The sequence below is a fragment of the Rhinatrema bivittatum genome, chromosome 5 (genome assembly GCF_901001135.1).
Source record: "Rhinatrema bivittatum chromosome 5, aRhiBiv1.1, whole genome shotgun sequence".
Taxonomy (NCBI): Eukaryota; Metazoa; Chordata; class Amphibia; order Gymnophiona; family Rhinatrematidae; genus Rhinatrema; species Rhinatrema bivittatum.
Genome location: NC_042619.1, coordinates 236,076,108 through 236,091,910, shown reverse-complemented (window position 1 = coordinate 236,091,910; position 15,803 = coordinate 236,076,108).

Sequence of the window (15,803 nt, the reverse complement as noted above, 5' to 3'; positions counted from 1 at the left end):
TGAGTGACAATGTCCCCTGACGTTGTCTTATGCTTTCCTGTAAGCTCAATATTCTAAACATTGTAATCATGGAGGCTGCACTGTGGGGTGGGCAACTTGGGAGGACTGTGTGCAGAAAATAACTCTTTGAGAGTATCTTTAGTAATAACTGACACCCTAGACCCAGCGTCAACCTTCATTTTGCATTCATGTCCATTGATAGAGATTGTTATTAACAGTTCCGAATTATGTGACTCCATTTTCTGTACAGGCTGGATGTGATATAGTTTCCCAGTCTTATCACTCATTCCTGAATCGAGCATGTTTGTTTGTGAATCAGGGTCCTTGTTTCTTCTGTGCCTCTCGGCACTGAGTTTTGATCTTCAAACTCATTCTGTGTGGCCTTTGTTTTTGCTAAAATGACACTCTTCCCCTTTAAATTGGCATACGGGGCATCAATGCTATTCTCTACAGTTAAAACATGAGTTTTGAAGCACAGTCCCATGGATTGTCTGCTGAGTGACGTTCTTATTGTGGCTGACCGTCTGCGTCGATCACTGTGATCCGTGTTTCTTTCACGTGCTGCAGTACTATTTGCTTTTGCAAGGGACAGGTGTGGCTCAGCACGGAGACGGCGCTGAAGGGCCTCATTCTGTACTCCGCAGACTAGACAGTCATGAAGCATGTCATTTAGGAATTCGCCAGATTTGCAATGCTCCGTGATTCTGCTCAGCTCAGCCACATAGGTGGCAGTGCTCTCATTACAACTTTGATTCTCTGGTAGAAATGAAACCTTGGCACACCGACAAGACAGCTTAGGTGGGAAATGAGACTCCTACAGTAGGTATATAATATAGGTGAATTTTAAAAGCCCTACGCGCTCCAAAGTCGGGAGACACGCTGACAAGTTGGGTTGGCGTGCGCCGAGCGGATTTTATGAGCACTCATATATACGCATGTATCTCTTGCTACGCACACAAGTTAAAAGTTTTTAAAACGGGGTGGGGCACAGGCACGGGCATGGTCTGGGCAGGGAGTGGGCGTGTCGGGAGAAAGCCGTGAGATGGGCGTGTAAATATTTAGGTGCAGAGGCGCACACCGGGGTCCCCTGCCGTGAAACTTTACTACTGCTATGGATGACGTGCAAGTAAATACAAAAAAACCTAGACTAGTCAGTAGGGTTTTAAGTGTTGGGCTAACTGGTGGAAAGAGAGGCTAATAAACGATTTGGGGGGGGAGGGGGGTTTGGAAGTCCTCTTCCTAGACTGGGCGAACTGAGAACAAACTGGGAAAACTAGCTATGGCGTCAGCTCACATCCCTTACCAAATTCCCTCATTTACGCAGTAGAAGCTACGTTTAAAAGTTACCATCTAAGTGTTTGGTAAGGCTGGCAAGACCAGCGAACAAGTTGTGATGTTTGTTTGGTTTTTTTTTTAACCCACACCCAGTCAAAAGAACAGCCCGTTTCTGTTCAGGGATCTCAGTCTTGCTTCCCAACAGAATAACATAAGAGGCATTGGGCTGTCCCACATCAAATTCCTGAATGTGATCAGCAGTGACCACATGAGCAGGTGAACGTGTTGCTTTGACTTTTAAGCACAGCTCTGCCTTCTGCACGCTGGCTGCTCGTGCTGGACTCACCTGTCAACAATTGCACCAACAAGATCCCAACCTCCATGCCAGAAAATGGATTTTAGAAAAGTAGGTGGAGCCAGCCAATTCAAACCAACTTGTATGATGAACACCAGAACCTGCCTAGGTGACAACTGCACAGCCTGGAAAGATGAAAAGGCAAGAACAAGGACCAAGAGCGTGCCTAGCACAGGACCTGGGCAAACTAAAAACACCCCCTGCTTCATGCATAACAGAGAGTTACAAACGTTTTCAGAAAGTAGCACACTGTTAGAAAAAGGTGGGTGGGGACGGTCTGTTGTCAGAGAATTATTTCAGTGTAAGGAGATGCATTTTGGTTGGTTTGTTTGAAATAAAAAAAAATGAAATAAAAGTAAAAATACCCTGGATTAGCAGCTGGCAGTAAGAATGTTGGCGGGCGCTATAATAAATAGTTTTTGAACTATTCACTCGCTTTAGTACTTCATCCTCCATATCTTCTAAATCATGAATCGCTGTCCCTATGATAACAGTTTACAAAGATTTGCTGCACAGTACTGAATGGGCACAGCTATGATGTTTCAGTGCCCTTGTATTCTATCATTGCACAGAATCGTTACCTCTGGGTTTTCTGGTGCTATATTTTCTTCTTGTGGTTTGTATGAATGAGATGCTTATTTTTTTATTTTCTTTTTTTTACTTGCTCAAACATGTAGAGAACATGAAGCAGTGTCTTCAGAGTATTAGATGTATTACAACTATCTCATCAAGAATCACTCCTTCACACAAGCTGAAGACCGAGGAAGTGCAGCTATGTTTGTAGGACCTAGCCCAGCAGCCTGCTCAAGTGGTTCAAGTGGTGCATAGCTTAGTTATTGGAGCAAGAAGGGCTTGTAAAACCTGGAGACTCTTTTTAAAACCCTTACTATAGGAACTTCACCAAGTCGCTTACCCCAATGGGGCAAATAGAGGTGTGGCTCCACATGACCTAGAAGAGGATTCTGTAGCTACAGGATAACCTCATATAAACATCAATTTAATTAGCTGCATAGAGATTTATGTTATTAGTTTTCAGGGCAAAGGGATAAGTGCAGTATTTTACTACCCAGAGCTGTAAAGCTGAGGGATCACATGATGAGTGAAATGAGAGAATAATCGTAGAGTGACCTTTATCAACTGAGTCACTTTCAGTAGGTATGATAGTGTAAATTTCTATGTATGCAATTATAGTATATGCTTAAGTGTTGGCTGATCCTTCTTTATGAGTGTGACCCGGCTTAGCCTGTCACTAACAGTGCTCCCGAGATAGTTCTTAGAGCTAGAGGGATTTTGCATTTTTTGGAATCCTCCCCTTTCTCTGTCCCCACCTTTTTGTGGGATGTGTCTGGGAATATAAATGTCCCCTGGAGCATGTGATCTGGGTCACTGTCTCTCCTCAAAAGGAGTGCTCAAGAGGTGGCCATTGCTGCTGATAGAGTGGACTGACCAATGAAGGAGTTTTGGGGTGTAGAAGATTTGTGGAAGTGTTTTGTACTTTTTGGAGATGAACCAGTTCCTGAAAGAAGGGAAACCCCCAGTGCCTGGAAGGGCTGAGCTCTGTCTCTTTTGCCCTTGCTACTAAAATCAGCAGCAGGGGTTGAAGGTGAAGTTTTTGGAGATCTGGACAAGTATTGAGAGAACCTTTTTGAATTTATCTGTTTTGAAGACGATATTTTTGGTCAAGGGATTTTTGTCACCTTCTTCCAGTCATGGTTCATGCTGGAATTACAAAGAGACTATCCTACCCTCGAAGGGGAAAGGATTATGGAAGGGGACACTGGGGCAGGGATAAGAAGAACATCTTGGAGGATAAAGAGAGAATGGATTTTCTTACTTTGATTTTTCTGAGGCCCTTTCTCATTTTTATATACTGACTTGGATTTTGATTTTCAAACTCAAGTAAACTTTTTTGTTGAACACCAGTACTGGATTCCTTGATTTTTTTTTTTCCATTGAACACTAGGATTTCGAGTGGAGAGCATAAGTTTTTATTTTTGTTCTCTGTTCTCCTCCTGGAGGACTCCCCTGCTCAGTGAATAGAATCAGTGGATTGAGATTTAATCAGGATCACACCAAGAGCCCAGGAGGGTAAATCTCCCCCTGCCGGTTGGACTTTGGCATTGTAGCTCCCTGGTTTTCCCTGGGGTCCTGCTACAACTAATTATTGGCTGAATCACCCCTCTTTATGAGAAATAGATTGCAAATTTGGCACATTCTGGAGGTAAATGTGATGATTACTATGGTACCATTATTACTTTGGCAACCAAGATTTGTAATCCAGACATGTTATAAACAGGTTTCTTCTTCCAGTGCACTAATCTAGGTTACAAATGCAAAGATAGCCGTTAGTCTAACATTTGGCTGTTTAAGGCTTGTTAGGAGCCAGCTGAGAGATGTTAGAAGGGAATTAAGAGTCTTCACAACTTCAGTCAAACTGTAACAACAAGAGCTTTGCACCTGGCTACAGGGATTCTTTTTATTTTGAGTGGGGGAAAATGTAGGGGAAGGGAGATGGAAAAAGCCCCTACAGGTGCAAACTTGCCAGGTCATTCATCAAAATGCGTTAGGGCCTGAATGTGCATTAAATGGGTCTAATGCACGCGATAAACATAGCAACGCAAATTAGCATGCAAATTTTACATTTGTTATGCAAGTGGGAGGAGTTAATACAAATTGGGGTCTACTACTGCGGAACGCGGAAGATTAATGCACAGTAATGTGGGATTTAACATCAGAAATAATGATACCTTTTTTTTTTTTATGCGGTACACAGGAAAAAAGCTTTTTATTGTGCGACCATGGTCGATATTGCAGATCACAGCGATTATCGCACACAATAAAAAAAGGTACTCTATCAGACATACATACCAGGTCCTACTAGCCCAATAAAAACACCTGTTCTTACCTGGCCTGTCTTCCTAAACCCATAGGGCTGGATTTTCAAAAGGCCCGGCGACTCGCATAAAGCCCTGGGATCGCGTGCCAGCAGGCTGCCGGCGTGAAACTTGCACCTGCCCAGTTAAAGTAGGGCTAGGGAGTTACAGTAGGGCTAGGGGAAGAGGTGGGAAGGTTAGATTAGGGGGAAGGGAACAGGGGAAGGCAGCGCGGCTCGGCGCACACAAGGTGCACCCCCTTGCGCACGCTGACCCCTGATTTTATAACTTGCGCGCCTGCGCGCGTAAGTTATAAAATCTCTTGACAATGGAGCAGTGGACTGTACTTGAAAAACAGTAGTCAAAGCAAAGATAACATCAAATACATGTAGCTGACATTATGTTTTCTTTTTTTTGCAATTTACTGTCTATTCAACTTTTTCAATATTCACAAAAAGTAAACATTATACAATGCGTAGATCTGAACATCATATATCAAAGAAATTATTATTAATTCAAAAATATCACAAATTAGTCTCCTCTCTACTATTCCAAGAAATCCTTGGGTGGAGTTTTAACAAGCAGTTATTTAAGAAATAAGAAAAACACAATCTTAAATTTAACAGGAAAGTCGCATGAATGTAGCAAAACTTTACTCTGCTACGATATCACTATGGGATTACGGGGTTAACTGGTTCCAGAAATTTTTGCAAATGATTAGGATCAAGAAAAATATATTTTGCATTCAAATGTTTTACAACACATTTTGAGGGATACCTGAGACTAAAACTAGCCCCTCTAGCTACAGTTTCAGGTCTTAATGATAGAAACTTCTTTTGTCTTTCCTGTGTTATACGAGAAATGTTTGGGTACACCCATATTTCTTTTCCATAAAAAAGCTCTAAGCGGTTTCTCATGAATCTTTTCATGATCATTTCCCTGTCTGAAGCAAACGTACAGGATAGAAATAATGTCATCCTCTTATGAATCTCTGTATCCACAGAGAGTTCTAGTATTTGGGTCAAATTCAGTTGTTGCTCATTATTTCCTTCTTGTTCCAGAGTAGCTTTTTCCTTTACTCCTTTTTCTGGACGGTAGTAAACTCTAGCAAGAACAGGAAGTTCCTCTGCTGGTATTTTCAGAACTCTTATCATATATTCTTTTAACATCTTGTATGCAGATATTTCTTTTATGTAAGGAAAGTTTAGTATTCGAAGATTCAGATACTTAGTTTGGTTTTCCATATTTTCAATTCTTTTCAGGTTTAAATCTTCCACTGTCAGAATTTCTAACTGAGTAGTCTCCAATTTTTCAATAAGTGATTCCATCTGATGAATTTTAGATGATTGCTTATTAATTTCTTGCTCCAAATTCAAGAATCTGCTGTTAGATTCAATTGTTATTTTGGCCAAACTAAATAAAACATTTTCAAGACCTTTTATTGCTTGCCATAGTGAGTCTATTGTTGTAGTCTTTGGCTTCTCCATAGGAACAAACATTTCCAAAAACGTTTTCTGGGTCAACTGCTCCCCTCCAACAGTGTTCCTTCTCACCACCTCCTCAATAGCCCGTCTCTCCTTCTCCTCATTGCTCCTGGGTAAGTCACTAATTTTTTAAATATTCAGGAAAGCGCCTTCAGAAGAAAAGTTTAGTCCTTGAGGACTTACCCCTACAGTGTCGGCTTCAGTTGGTTTTGGAGGGGGGGGTCACCAGAGTGCTGGGACTCAACGTGATCTCATCGGCCAGCAAGCCCGGCATCCGCCCTATTCGGGACTAGCAGCGGCCTCCTCCACCAGCTTTTCTTTTGCTACCGCGGTAGCGAAGAATGTTTCGATCCTCGTCTGGCCATCCTCGGACACCGGCGATGATGAGGGGTTAATTCCCTGAGTTTGGCCTTTCTTTTAGAGTGCAGCATTGGTTAAAGAATTTTTTTGCCAAGAATGCGGCGGCCATCTTAGGCAGCCATCTTAGGCGGCCAACTTAGGCCTCCCGGCATTATGTTTTCTGCTTGATAGTAAGACTAAAAGAGGCATGTGTTGCAAAAGAGTTTGTGTACGACTGCCTACAAAATGTATATAGTTTGGCCTAGCTAGCAGTGTTTGCCTTGGTGGGCCTCTCCATCAGAGCCTATCCTAACCCTCACATGTGGGTGAGATGGCGCCATAGGTGTGATGGGACTCCAGCTGGATCTCGAGCATGGGGAGCAACTGTTCTAGAAATGCTATAAATCACAATTAGCTCTGAAGCTCAAAGGCACAGCCTAAAGGTATAGGTTTAAGGTATCAGTGACATAGTTCCCTTTTTACAGCCTCATCTCATAGCTGACAAACATGTGCATGTGAAGTTATGCACTTGTATTTGGGAGGCTTGGTGTCATATGGGCATGCAGGTACTGCTGACAGCAGTACCTCAGCTGTTTCATAGCCACTGCTGACTAGGGTTATCAGATGGCTCCAGATTTACAAGACATGTTTATGAGTCCTGTTTTACTCTCCTGCATATAGGTATGTATAGCCTTGCTTTTTCTAGGAAATGCAATAGGGAAATCAGAACACGTCCCAGCATGCAATGGGTTAAAAGCAGGACTAGCTCAACCTGTCCTGGAAATCAGGAGGCAGTTGGCAACCCTACTGCTGACACCAAAGTGCTCACCTAGCAGGCCTTCAATTACAACCTTGGATAAAGCGCCTGTGCTACATGGTGCCATTCCTACAATGCTCACAGGTCCTTCCAAGCTAGCATACCTCTTTGTGGTTGCATGCAGCCATACACAGATGGAACCTGCTACGCCTACCTAGGTTAATTGTCAACTATCATGTGCAGATGGTGAGGGCCTTGGCTGTTGGGATGTCATGTTGGTTAGATTAGCTTTTTGGGGATGGTAGACAAAAATGCAGGTCCGACTCTGTGAAGGCAGGATTGGGAAACAGATGGTGTCCTGCCTTCACTTATAGTTGCCAGTCACCTAAAACATGTCACCGTCACAGTATAGTTTCTAATGATTCTAAGAGCACCCACCTCTCTCCTAAGAAAAGGTTCATGTCATTGAACCCAACGCTAAGATATGTTCGAAGCTCTTTGCCTTGACTGACCCATCACAGGTAGCCTTAGTCAGATATGGAGATGTCACGGTGCTGCAAGGTCCTTGGCTGTTGTAGCTCATGGCTAGTCATGTGGTGCTGCTGTATATATGTATGTACCCAGAAAATATGCAGAGTAGTTTGCTTGTAGTGATAACTAGTATCAATTACAATCCTAATGCTGTCTGTGGCCACCCATAAAGCACATAAGCTGAGTACTCCTGGGGTGAGCAGCTTGCAGATTGGTCTGTTTACAAGGTCACTCCCCAACTTTCTGTGGTTTTATGGTTGCAGGCTCTTGCTGATCCACATGGCTGGCAGGACTTGTGGCCAAGCTGGAAGAGCTGCTGTTCTCTAGGCTGTGCCTCATGTGGTGTTTGTCACTTTTACAGTTAGTGGTGAGCAGGGTACGTGTGCTGATAGACTCTCAATCATCAGCTCAGTGTATAGCATAAAGGCTAGAAAAGCTGTTATCAGCTGATGATCTCAGGGGCCTACAACCTGCCTCTTTGGGAAACCTGTCTCTGTGCTGAATGTATGGGACAAATGCTCCCAGAGGTGTCATGTGGTTGGCATGGTAGCTTACGCCGTTTCTCTGTTGGTCTCTTTCAAGACAAGCATTTCCTGCCCTCTGAAGGCTTAGCATATATGCTTCTCACAGATGTCTGTCATGGTGGCAGGTGTACCTAATCTTCTGCACTTTGCATTTTCACTCCTTCATTATCATGTAGGGACCAAGCAGCCAGAGACATTAATGATATAGGATTACAGACATGCCTGAAACATAGTCTTTGGCCATGTGTAGGTGCACAAACTGCTGGAGGTAGTCTGTCCCCCAAAAAAGGCCGAACACATTAGGGATGTGAATCATTTTTTGACGATTTAAAATATCGTCCGATATATTTTAAATCGTCAAAAATCGTTAGGGCCACGATACAATACCAATTCCCCCGATTTATCGTCAAAAAATCGTAAATCGGGGGAAGGGGGAGGGCAGGAAAACTGGCACACTAAAACCCCCTAAAACCCACCCCCGACCCTTTAAATTAAATCCCCCACCCTCCCGAACCCCCCCCCATGCCTTAAATTACCTGGGGGTCCAGCGGCGGTCCGGAACGGCCTCCTGCAATTGAATCGTGTTGTCTTCAGCCGGCGCCATTCTGCGCCGCCATTTTGCAAAATGGCGGCGCAAAATGGCAGCGGCCATAGACCAACATGATTCGACTGCAGGAGGTCGTTCCGGACCCCCGCTGGACTTTTGGCAAGTCTTGTGGGGGTCAGGAGGCCCCCCCAAGCTGGCCAAAAGTCCCTGGGGGTCCAGCGGGGGTCCGGGAGCGATCTCCTGCCGCGAATCGTTTTCCATATGGAAAATGGCGCCGGCAGGAGATCGACTGCAGGAGGTCGTTCAGCGGGGTCAGGAGATCGACTGCAGGAGGTCGTTCAGCGGGGGTCCGGAACCCCCGCTGAACGACCTCCTGCAGTCGATCTCCTGCTGGCGCCATTTTCCGTACGGAAAACGATTCATGGCAGGAAATCGCTCCCGGACCCCCGCTGGACCCCCAGGGACTTTTGGCCAGCTTGGGGGGGCCTCCTGACCCCCACAAGACTTGCCAAAAGTCCAGCGGGGGTCCGGAATGACCTCCTGCAGTCGAATCGTGTTGGTCTATGGCTGCCGCCATTTTGCAAAATGGCGGCGCAGAATGGCACCGGCTGAAGACAACACGATTCAATTGCAGGAGGCCATTCCGGACCGCTGCTGGACCCCCAGGTAATTTAAGGCATTGGGGGGGGGGGGTTCGGGAGGGTGGGGGATTTAATTTAAAGGGTCGGGGGTGGGTTTTAGGGGGTTTTAGTGTGCCGGTTTTCCTGCCCTCCCCCTTCCCCCGATTTAGCTACGGACCGCCGCTGGACCCCCAGGTAATTTAAGGCATTTGGGGGGGGTTCGGGAGGGTGGGGGATTTAATTTAAAGGGTTGGGGGTGGGTTTTAGGGGGTTTTAGTGTGCCGGTTTACGATTTTAACGATTTTCACGATACTCTAAACACCCAAACGGCGACGATACGATTCCCTCCCCCTCCCAGCCGAAATCGATCGTTAAGACGATCGAGGACACGATTCACATCTCTACAACACATATGTGTGACTGTGTGCGTCTGGGTGAGTGACGTGCTGTGTTAGCCTTGGTCTACATCTGTGTCTGTGAGTGTTGTTTGCCTCCTTGTTCCCTCCATTACCACAACTATGCATACCCCAGAGCTGGCAGTGTGTGTGCATCCATTTTGCACAGACTGTCTTTCGCCACAAGTGATCCTGTGCTTCCACTGTTTTCAATGGGTGAGAAAATGTCCTCACACTTACTCAAAGACCATTCCACCTATGGTTCACACTGTTTATTCCTTGTGATGAGAAGGGGTGGATGTAAAACTTGCCAGCTTCATACCTCAGATATGGTGTGTCACATTTCTGCATGAGTAGATATCTGCCTGTAGTGTTATCCCTTCCACCCCCACAACCCTAATGCTCTTCCACTACTTCTACTTGGAGTGGAGCTAATTCTTCACTTATTTGGGGGTGTGCATGGTTCCAAGAGCTTCAGCTGCCAGAGAAGGTTTGATTTTTTTTTTTGGTGGGGGGGGAGGGGGGGGCTTGAAGCCTTCTAACACTGCAATTAGAGGTTCCCTTTTTCCAGACCGTGGCCCTATTTACCCTCCTCTCTGTAGAACAGATCCTAGACACTCCACATAGAGGCTGCCACATCTTTTGCACTTTCCTCTGCCAGATGTATACACTGCCAGCTTACGCCTACAAAGATGCTGCCATATGTAACTTGATATGTTTTGTGTGCATACATAGAAGTGGAGGCAGATTTCTGTAGTTGATTTTAGGGGACAGGGTTAGCAACCGATTTTCCCCACATCACTTGTCCTTTACACAACCTATGCATTTGGCACCTCTGTCTACTTGTTGGCTACTCTAACAGCATGTCAGCAGCGGTGTGACAGTCGAGGAGGAGTGAGGGAGTTGGGTAGGTTAGCCAAACCCCACAGCCCAAGAGCAGACATCTAGGAGGCCTGCATTTGCTTGGGAGCAGGCAGACCTCCACAGACTGGCTGCCTCTCCTGTACTGGCCTGACATGTGGATCTGTATAATAGGTAGATAACAGGATCTGTATAATAGATAGCTAACAGCTAACAGGCCAGTACAGGAGAGGCAGCCAGTCTGTGGAGGTCTGCCTGCTCCCAAGCAAATGCAGGCCTCCTAGATGTCTGCTCTTGGGCTGTGGGGTTTGGCTTAACCTACACAACTCCCTCACTCCTCCTCAGTTGTCACACAGCTGCTGACATGCTGTTATGTTAGCGCAGCCAGCAAGGAGAAGAGATTTTGTTTAGTGAGGAACATAAATAGGGTTTTGTCCAGATTGCCTTTTGGGTGGAGTGAGGACCCAAGTAACAGTCCCAATGTAAAGTCTTGGTGAGTAACTTGCCCTTAACACCATACAGGCTTTACACGTACACTATGAACTCTTTGTCCCAGGCACCTGCAACTGCAGATTTAGGCTCAGTAGAGATAAAACCCACTTAGGGCTTTATGTCATTTTCCAGTAGCCCTCTGACTGAAAACTTAGGTCATGATAGCATTCGGTGCCAGAGTCAGAGAGAAGGGCCATTGTTTGGTCAGAGGTGATATATCTTCACAATGTTACAGGCCAATGATTTGTAATAGGTGCAATATTACCTTCACATATCAAGTCAACCCATTGGTCCCCAACAGAGTGAAGACATAGCTACTGCACCTCTAGCCAAACATTTCTATACCTATTCCACCAGACTACGTATGGAAATGCTCACTAGCTAGCTACTGGCCATCTCACATACATGCCCATGTACCCAACAGTTAGGTAAGAGATGGCTCTCTGGAGAAGACAATTGGAGCTAATACTGAAGCTCCACAGTGAGAAGTTTCCTATTTAGCACTTGCTGTCTTCCTTGGGAGCATACAATCAGCTTTAGGTTGTATGCCATAATGGTCTTGCCTGCCAGAAAAGTGCCTATTTGGATTGGCCACTAGCACTCTAGCATGCAAGGTCATGTGGATCCCCAACCTTTCCCTTAGTGAACCCTTAAGAGAAAAAGCACACAAAAACAGACATGCAGGCAGTGTTCTTTCAAACCAGTGACCACTTTATTACTCAACAAATGTCAACAGATGGAAATCAAGTCACATCACATTGTAAGTGAAATTAACAGCACGTTGAGTGTATACCACTCACTAGCAGAAGGATTGGTCCCTGATAAGGCAAAACAAGCTGTAATTAAACCAATATTAAAAAATAAAACTGGTAGACAGACGATTTTGACAATTACCAACAAATATCCAACCTGCCTTTCATCGCTAAAGTCCTAGAAAAAGCAGTTGTAACACAATTAGAGAATCACCTAGAAGACAATAATATACTACCCAAACCAATTTGGATTCAGAAAAAATTGCTCAACAGAAACTCTACTCATTTCCTTAGCAGACCCTGTATTACAAGGGTTTGACAACAATGAATCATATATCCTGGTACTAATTGATCTTACAGCAGAATTCAACACAGTTGACCACACCCTGCTATGCCACCAACTGAGAGAAATTGGAATAGACAGACATGTTAACAAATGGTTTTCTTCCTTCCTAAAAGATAGGACATTTCAAGTCAAATTGGACAATCAAATATCTGACACCTTTCCAATTGATACAGGTATCCCCCAAGGTTCAGCTCTCTTGGCTACTCTATTCAACATTTATTTGTTGCCGATATGCGCATTAATGGCAAATCTAGGAATCAATTTTTTCCTATATGCAGACGACATTCAATTCTATATCCCTTTTGACAAAACATTAGAAAGAACTGCATCGACTCTGTCAACATACATGAAGGAAATATAACAAAAACTTTCTCAACTGAAATTAAGCATAAACCCCCCAATAAACAGAAATTGTGTGGTTAAGGAGAGATACAACGATAATCAAATCGCCAACACTAGACCTAGGAATTATTAATATTAATCCCTATGATCAAGTCCGAGATATAGGAATACAAATAGATGTGAACTTCACTTTGAAAAAGCATATAAGCAAATTAATAAAAACAGGATAGACCAAGCTGAGAATATTACACCGGCTGAAACCTCTATTAACAATACAGGATTTCCTCACTGTCTTACAAACACTAATATTTTCAAACCTAGACTAATGTAACTCCCTACGTCTAGGTCTACCTTCAAGCTTAATAAAACCATTACAGTTACTCCAAAATGCCTCTACTAGACTATTACTAGGGACAAAGAAATTTGACCACATCACCCCCTTGCTGATGGCACTGCACTGTACAATCCAGGATTCATTATAAAGTACTAACCCATTCCTATTAGAAGTGACACTTCAATACTACTGTCTACAGGGAACCCTAAGATCACAAAACAAAGGATTTCTAACGGTGCCTTTTACTCTGAACACACACCTAATGCAACTAAGGGACCAAATGTTTTCTATAGCAGGCCCCAAGTTTTGAAACTCCCTTCCAGAGTCATTACGCCAGATAACAGAAAGAAAGAATTTCAAACATGAACTGAAAACATGGCTCTTTAAAAAAGCTTACAATTTAACATAAAATACCAATATACTGAAAACTTTGTCAGTCCAGAGATAATGGTAATGAACTGAGCAATAAGTAATGAATGATGTAAAGTGTATAGGTAATAGAACTAGAATCTGCAATTGCTGTAATGCCAACTTTGAAAATGTATGAATATGACGTCCATAAATCTGCTGTCATGCTAGCCAAGAATCTGTTCGAATATGAACCTAGAACATATATCTGCTATGATGCTGACCTAGATTATGGATGCTAGCACAGAATGTGATTGTTGACCAAGAATATGAACGCTGATTTTGTAAACTGTTGTGATCTTATTCTGGAACGACGGTATATAAAACGGCTAAATAAATAAAATAAATAAATACCTCTGCATACATTGTGACAAATGGCAACACCACATATACAGTATTAGCATCTTATCCTTTTGCACAATCATGATTACAACAAAGAACAAGGGAGCGGAAATGGCACCGCAATAGCTACAGTTTAGCTGTAATGTTAAAGCAGCATAACTATGTGATGTAAACCAAAAGGGCCCCAGACAGTCCATGTTGAAAGAACACATTCAAAGGGAGGACAGCCTAAGGCCAAGGCAGCAGAGTGCAAGTGAAGTCCCCAGGCAATCCATGTTGAAAATGCGCACTCAAAAGGGGGACAGCCTAAACACCAAGGCAGCAGAGCTCAAGTGAATGTCCCAGACAGTCCATGTTGAAAGAGCATATTCAAAGGGGGAGACAACCTAAGGGCAAAGGCAGCAGGACCAGGACTGGAGAGCGCAGCAAGGAGGTTGAAGACCAGGTAAAGACACTGCAGCATGGAGGCATGAGCTCCAGGAGAAGATACCGCAGCATGGAGGTAGCAGCCCCAGGAGAAGACACAGAAACAGGAGGTAGCAGTCCCAGGAGAAGACACAGAAACAGGAGGTAGCAGTCCCAGGAGAAGATACAGCATGACAGAGGTAACTGCAGCTTGAGATGAGATGAGACATAGCAATGTGGAGGAGGTAGCAGCAACATGAGCTGAAATGAGACAGCACCAGGATGAGAAGGTTAAGATAAGACAGACACCAGGATCAGAAGCAGAAGATGAGACATGATGAGAAGAGGCAGCAACTGGATTGTGACTGGAGACCCGCTCGAGTATGGGCAGAACACTGAGGAGGGCTTTAGAGCTAGGCAGCAGCACCACAATGGCAGACAGTAGACCATCCGCTCAACTAGCCGGCACAGGAACTCTGTAGTGAGGACGGGATCAGCAGTCTTCTCCCATCTAGCCGGCACAGGAACTCTATAGTGAGGATGGGCCCAGCAGTCTTCTTCCATCTAGCTGGCACAGGAACTCTGTTGAGAAGACCAGCCAGACTTGTTCAATAAGTCTTGTTTCTCAACTTCTCAACTTAAAGGCCCTCAGTGGCGAACGTTCATGGGCCTTTGCAATGCCATAGCTTGCTACTTGGTGGCAATTCTTTGTGGGGTGTACCCCTTGTTTATCTGTCAGGTCAGAGACTGCTATGAGGCATAGAGTCTTTAGATGCTTGGAAAGGCACTAGGGTAGGCTCCGGCATGCTTTGCAGAATCTGTGTGAGGCTGGTGAGGCTATTTATTGATGTTGCCACTGTGGTGAGAGCTTGTGTGTGGGCTGTCGTCTGGTCACACATGGCCTGGGTCTGCCCATTGACTGCCCTCCTGAGGCACACTAGCTCCCTCCGTATCTGATGCAGATGGACACCATGGCTTATTTCCAGCCGGTCCAGCTGCTCATGCACGGAGACCTTAGTCAGTGCCGGTTGTGCTGGCAGTGCTGGTGCTGGAGCTGGTGCTAGTGCAGTGCTGGTTATGGGCAGAGTGGAGTGTTGAGGCTCTAGAAGTGGCATGAGGAGGCTGGTGGGCAGCTGTGGCTCCGTGTGTGCTGCCTCATGCTGGCCATATGGTATGCTGAAGCGAGGTTGTGCTAGATCAATGGTATGCCACTGCAGGCTGGGTTTCTCCATGAAGCTGGAAAGATTTAGGCTCACATTCAGAGGGCTGGTTGAGCCAAGGCCTTGCAGGATGTGGCTGTGCTGAGGAGGCTGTTGCTGCTGCTCCTCCTCCTCGCTGTATTGTGTCTGCATCCATGAGCAAAGGGGCACGGAAAAAGGTTGCTGGACAGCTGGTCCCTGGCTCTTCGCTGCTGTTCCCTGGGGCTGGACAGCTGGGACCGGCAGAGTCCCGGGCAAGAGCTGTAGAAACAAAGAAGAACACAGAAGTACCAAAGCCAAGAAGTACACACATGGACCATTTGGCATGAGCTGCGCACTTTGCATGTCAATTAATGTGAGCTTCTTATGCCAAATGACTTGCACAGCTATAGCAGCCTTGCCATTTGCAGGTGAGGTGAACTTACTGGCTTTGGCTCGCATGGTATCCAGCCGCTCAGCCATGCCCTCGAACACATCCAGTCCCAGCTGTTGGATGAGGCACACCTCCATAGGTGTCAGCACTATTGGGCCCGGGGCTCCTCCGTCGGTTTGCCAGATGTACTTGTTGCAGTTTGCCACCTTGATCTTTAACTGTGCCTTTATGTCCCGGGACCTGTGGGCT